A 6,948-nucleotide genomic window follows, 5' to 3' on the forward strand; every position below is an offset into this window, starting at 1 on the left:
CCGTGTGAATTAGAGCAGATACTTCCAGGTAATTAATGTTGGAACAAGGAGTCTGGCCGGGAATACATTAGAACTGCCAATTCTAAAGTATTCTAACATAAAGCGGTGAGGGGGAGGGAATTGTAATTGTTTCAGGTTGAGAACCCTGCATTCTCCACAGATGCTGCTTGACCCCCATTCAACAGTTTGTGTTTTGCAGCCTAGTTCAGCCACAGACGGCTGATAGTTATATTTTCTAGAAAAGCAGTTTATGAGATATAATCAAATATGTTTTGGACTTCCTGATGAATATTTTTCCTCACCCTAGTGTTACCTCAATAATATCAAAAACAATCTGCACATCAGAAACATATGGCAGCACGTCTTTGGGACCACATGATTCTCTGACCACAACTGGATAGAAAGTGATTGTTCAGGCAACACCCCTCCCAGTTCTAAGTCAGTGGAAAATAATTTGAGGAGGATTTGTGATGTCAAAGGTTACAAAAGGTCAAGAAGGGGGCAGTATAACATTTAATACCGAATTACACTTTTTGGCTTAGCTGAGCCGTTTCTGTATTGTGGCAGAGGTGGAGGTCTAATTTGAACCCAGACATGGAGAACAGTGGGAAATGGTAGATTCAGAAGGCAACATATTCAGGAAGAAAAACTCAAGATTGGAAATAGGACACTAGTTTACAAAGTTGGATTAGGTCAAGGATTGTTTAATTGAGAAGAGATGTAATGACATTTATGGACCATGGTGAGGCAACAAACTACCAATTATATCAGCCATCAAAATAATTAGAAAGAGAATGGAACCACAAGAAACTGCAGATGTTGATTTATACCCAAAATAGATACAAAATGTTGGAGTAATGCATCGGGTCAGGCAGCATCCCTGGAGAAAATGGATAGGTGATGTTTTGAGTCGGGTCCATTCTTCAGGCTTTCCAATTAGAAAGATAAGTTGTCTGGTGTGCATTTTAACAAAAATATGAATAAAACACCAATCAACAAACTAAATGCAATTTTACTTTTCTTAAAGTAAAAGCAGTAGGGTGCGGACGAGCTTAAGGTACAGAAGGAGCCATCTGGTCAATGCTGGTTATCAGTGGAGTATCTTGATAGTCACATTATCTTTTATTTAATGCTTGTAACCCCACCCATATGTCAATCGACTACTCTAAGGTTATTTTAGTAGTTGCCTCCAAAAATAAGAAATTTACAGCTGCCCAGTGTAGATCAGTCACTATTCCTAGTCCATGTCGGGTGTTCGTACAGACCGTTCCTGTAGTATGTTATCTGGCGCATGTGTGCCACCCAGGAGAGGTTCTGATGGGGAGCACCGAGGTGGAATGCAGGGGCTTTGTCAGTAGTATGTATGCCTCGTGGCCATTAAACTTTTTATATGAAATTAAACAACTTGTCATTATTTCCACAACTTCATACATGGTGTCAGAAGTTTTATTCCGGATCTTCATCTGCTTGAGCTTTGAGTTTTTCTCTCTCTATTTCTCAACTAGAGAGATCGAAAAGTTTGTCTGCTAATCGAACATGGTAGGTAGTCATGCAGCAAAAAGAAAAATGTCCAGCTTTTGGTCAACAATGCTTTGCCTGTAAAAAAACCTAATCATTTCAAGAGATGCTGCAAGTCCACACAACAAATTCACAGCAGGCAGAGACCTAAGCAGCCTGTTCACCAGCTGGAATCAGATCAAACTGACAGCAGTCTAAGGAACCTGTCTGTGTTGATGTAATACTGCAAATGGATTATTTTGATGCACAGAGAGTAAAAAATGACAAAACTTGGTCACGGTGCAGGTTAATAACAGTTCAGTTGAAATGAAAGTAGACATTGGTGGTAAGTTTAATGTGATGCCGAAAAAGTAATTTATGCATCTACAGGATAGCGAACAATTAAAAGCATGCAGTAAAGCCATTACCCTAATTGCATATGGTGGCATAAAATCATACCTGTTGGAATGGTAAAGTTGCAGTGCCACCTAGGACAGTTATACACACTACCATTTTATATCGTTAAAGAGGGTGCTGTGTCACTGCTAGGGCTAGTGCATGCAAGCAAATGGGGCTGGTCTTGTTCAGCAAGGATGTTCACCAGTTGACCCCCGCTAAAGATGATCTATCACACCGATTTTTTTGCGGAATACAGCGGTCTCTTTACTGACGAGCTTGGAAAGCTACCAGTAACCTACTCGATGACACTTAGCTCGGATGTGAGACCTGTTGTTCATCCTGCACATCACATTCCTATGGCAATGCAGGACAGAGACAAAGCTGAACTAGACAGAATGCAGGCATTGGGTGTCATCACGCCTGTGACGGAGCCAACCGATTGCGTGTCATTAATGGTTGCCACCAACAAAAACAAACAAGAAATCGAATATGCATCAATCCAAGACACCTGAATGCTGCTCTGAAAAGGTCACACCACCCCATGCGCACGGTGGAAGAAGTGGTTGCACACATGGCAAACGCAATGACATTTTCTGTGTTAGATGCTTAAAATTCCTTCTGGCAGATTCCGCTTGACTATAAGCCTTCAATGCTAACCACTTTCAGCACTTCTTTTGGCCGCCACAGGTTCTTACGGATGCTGTTCGGACTCAACTCTGCCAGTGAGGTGTTCCATGGAACAGATTTTCGAAGGTTATCATTGACAACGACATCATCATTGCAGGTTAAGACGTTGAAGAACATGACTGAAGAAGGGTCTCGACCCGAAACGTCACCTATTCCTTCGCTCCATAGATGCTGCCTCACCCGCTGAGTTTCTCCAGCATTTTTGTCTACCTTTGAAGAACACAACGCTAACTTAAGAAAAGTGCTTAATCGTGCCAGAAAGGTGCACTTGAAGCTTAATCCACTCGTGCAAGTTCCAAGTGAACCAGGTCAGCAATGTTGGACACATTTTTACAAGCGAAGGCCTTAAAGCCGACGCATCCAAAACGATGGCAATCAGTGAGATAATGGCACCGGCAGATGTCCCCGCTCTGCAACGGTTTCTGGGGATGGTCAACTACCTTGGAAAATGTATTTCCAATTTCAGTCTGCTGTTGGCTCACCTGTGCTAACTCGCACAGACACTGCTTGGACGAGGCACGAGCAGCAAACGGCATATGTCTTCCCCACCTGTTCATCTTACTATATCAATAAGCCAGTCGCACTTACCTGTGATGCTGCACAGTATGGCCTTGGTGCAGCATGTTTGCAGGAAGTAAAGCTTGTTGCGTATGCTTCACGGACAATGACGGACACTGAAACTAGATAAGCTCAAAATGAAAAAGAGCTGTTGGTGGTGTTTTTTGCGTGTATCTATGGCAAGCCAGTGACCATAGAAACGGACCACCAACCACTGGTCACTATACTGAAAGAGCCCATACATACGGCACCAGCAAGACTTCAAAGGATGATGTTAAGTACAGCATTACCCTCATTTCCAAATGTGGAAAACAAATGTACCTGGCGAACACTCTGTCTCGGGCTCCCAGGAGATCCACAGCCCAGCATGCAGCCGGGAAAGACAGTTTTGATGTCATGGTGGTCAATCACATTTCCTCTTCTCGCTTAGAGGAATTGGTGTTACACACAGCGGATGGCGTGACTTTGCAGACACTTACCACTATCATCAAACATGGATGGCCCAGCAAACAATGCATGCTTCCGCATGCTATTCGCCCTTATTTTCCTTTCAGAGATGAATTAACCATTGAAGATGGGGGTCATCATGAAAGGCCACAAAGCAGTTATCCCTGTCTCACTACAAAAGGAGTATGTTGGCATCATGCAGAGGGCATCCTGGGGCAGAAGCCACGGTAAGAAGAGCAAGGGGCATCGTTTTCTGGCCTGCAATGATGGATGATATCAACCTGGAGGTACACATGTCCGTGTGCAACAGTACAAAGTCACACCAGCAGAGGGTACCACTTCTGCTGCATCCAGTTCCAGAATTGCCTTGGTCCATGGTGGTAACAGACATCTTTGAATGGCATAATCAATGATACTTGGTGTTAGTAGACTCATATTCCGGCTGGTATGAGATTGACCTGCTTCGCACTACTACTTCAGCAGCTGTCAATTTAAAACTAAACAGGCACTTTTCAGTTCATGGAGCACCACATACTCTCATATCAGACAATGCTGGGCAGTTCACGCCAGTGCTTTAAAGACTTTGCCATACAGTGGGACTTAACTCATGTTACCAGCAGCCCTGAGTATCCACAATCTAATGGGTTAGCTGAACGAGCCGTCCGCAGCGCGAAACAAGTCATGGAGAAATCTTAGAGACCGATCGGATGTTTTCTTAAATCTCAATCTCAGTATTGTGCGACGTGACACAATGTTTGGATCTCCAGCACAAAGACTAATGTCAAGGCAAACACGTACTACCCTCCCAGTCTCGAGGAAACTGCTTGAACCTCACATGTGTAACATTCAGGCGGTTCACGCCCAACTTCTCAACAAAAGGCTGTCACAGAAACCGTGTTATGATCAATCAAGGCGAACATTTCAGCCTTTGATGGAAGGACAGGTTGTCCAGTTACAGACCCCACAAGGCTACAACCGAACGGGCATGGTAAAGGAGATATGCCAGGAGCCTAGATCTTATATTATTCACTCAGAAGGAAAGTTATACAGGAGGAATTGCAGACACATTTTGCCTGTCGACGAGCTTGCACCAACATAGCAAAGTCCATGTGATGTTGCCATTGATTACCCGGATACTGGAATGGGGTCAGAAAGCGAGAATGTTCTCACAAGGAATGGACAAGAAACAATGGACTTTGAGCGGTCTCAGGTTCAGGTGCCTGTGCCGGTGGTTAAATCACCTTTGAATGCCACTGAGGGGATTTACAGGACATGCTCAGGTCGTGTCAGCAAGCCAAATCCTAAATACAAAGACTGAATATTTTCTTTACGAAATTGATTAATTGGTATAAGCGTTGCTTTGCCGTAGTTATTAGATAGCACATCATTTTATATAAGCTTTGCTAGAATTATATGTTTGCTTTAATTCATGCAGCATGAGCTAAAGAAAGAGGATGTAGATCAGTCAGATTTGTAGTCCATGTCAGGTGTTCGTACAGACCGTTCCTGAAGTATGTTATTTGGCGCATGCGTGCCAACTAGGAGAGGTTCTGACGGGGAGCACCGAGGTGGAATGCAGGGGCTTTGTCAGTAGTATGTATGCCTCGTGGTCATGAAACTTTATATGAAGTTAAACAACTTGTAGTTATTTCCACAACTTCATACACCAAGTAACACACAAGCACGATTCTCTGATGTGGGCAGAAATACAGGGAGAAACCAATTAGATCACAGAATTTCTCACGCTTCCAGAACTCCTCCACGCTCTGAGTGACTCACCAATGAGAATAGTTTTCTGTCGGTGGGTTTCCCGTAAAGAACGAGCAATTTGATTTGGCTTAAGCCCATCGCACACTAATCATGGGCGGACATCCTGTCGGGGATGTTTTGAGAGGTGGAGGACAAACCCCCCCATGTTTTGTGTAACATGGTCCAGCAAAACCGAAACCTCCTAAGTCGAGTCACAGCCGCAATGCCACCACAGCCTCCGAAGTCCGCCAGCACTGTGATGGTAAGTCCACAGGCTCTGCGACCGGAGCCCTCAAGGTCGATTCCAGTTGGAGGCCGCCAGCTCCTAGAATCTAGAATCTCCCAGGACTAGCTGCAGTTCCCAGGTCGGCTTGCCTGTCCCGGGACTGGCTGTAGCACCCAGATTGCCTGCGTGCCCCGGGACTGGCTGCAGTTCCCAGGTCGCAAAAACTAATTAAAAAAAAACACGCATGTGCGTATTTTGGGTTATGTTGCAGACCCCTGTCCTAGATGTTAGGCCTCATTCGGCTCATCATTGGACTTTGGTGAATTTAGAAGTTCCACGGCTTCACAGACAGTGACTTTGCACAGTACGCATTTTGTTTATGATTACTTTGTTTATTTATCTGTGAAGTGAGCGTGTATTAACTTTATTTTCGGGAATTAAGTTTTAAATGGGCAGAAACAAACTAAAGAGGTATCAAGTTAGATTCCCAACTTCTAAGCTTAAGTTAAACGTTGTAGCTTGTCGTAACTTGTCGCGGGTGGACATAAGTTTACTTCAATTGTCGTAGGTTGTCTCCTGCGTGGTAGTAGGTTGTTGCCTGTGTGGTCGTAGGTGGACGTCCCAATTCGCGAGGAATTGTGTCGCCGGTCGACGTAGCTTGTGGTAGCTTGACGTCGACTAAGTGGTAGCATGTCGTAGACATTGTCGTGGAGTGGGTCCAGATTTCTCACTCTCAACTCTCACCCAATGTTGGCAGGTCTTAAGTAGTCATTGACACGAATAGTTCCATGACACGAATAGTAGTTAATGGCTGAATGCAGGAAAGGAGGTAAGGTTTGATCACAGCTGATCCAAAGGGCCCTCGCACCACCGGCTGCTGCTGACGTCACGCTGGAACCCCTCCCTTCCCGCTTCGGTGACGCCAGAGCGCCAGCCACTTGTGACGTCATGCCGGTATCTGCCGGCAGGCGGCCGCGAAAATACAACTAGAAAATGGCCGAGTGCTGGCTGTTTATCCAAAAGTTAAAGCTGCTCGTTTCGGCGGTTGAATGGGAGACTTTTGCTTAATTTTTCAACACGCCAAGGAAAGGTTTACAAACACCTCGTTACGGTCCCGCGCCAGGAAGACCGAGAGACTACATACTTATCCAAGCACTAACGGTCTCCGTCTCCAAGATGGCGGCGGTGTGTCGATCACGTGCTGTGTCCGGACCGCGGAGCGGCGAGTCACAGGTGACGTTGCGCTGAGAGCGCGTTGGACGCTGTGCGTGCTCGCTCCCCGCCGACGACGTGCGGCTCTCGTGGCGGCGGAGGTGCGCACACCGCGGCGCGAGGACACTTACCCCTCCTCTCTCGGTTCCAGCGTGATGACGCAGAATTTTGGG

Source organism: Leucoraja erinacea, chromosome 29 (genome assembly GCF_028641065.1).
Source record: "Leucoraja erinacea ecotype New England chromosome 29, Leri_hhj_1, whole genome shotgun sequence".
In the NCBI taxonomy this organism is placed as follows: Eukaryota; Metazoa; Chordata; class Chondrichthyes; order Rajiformes; family Rajidae; genus Leucoraja; species Leucoraja erinaceus.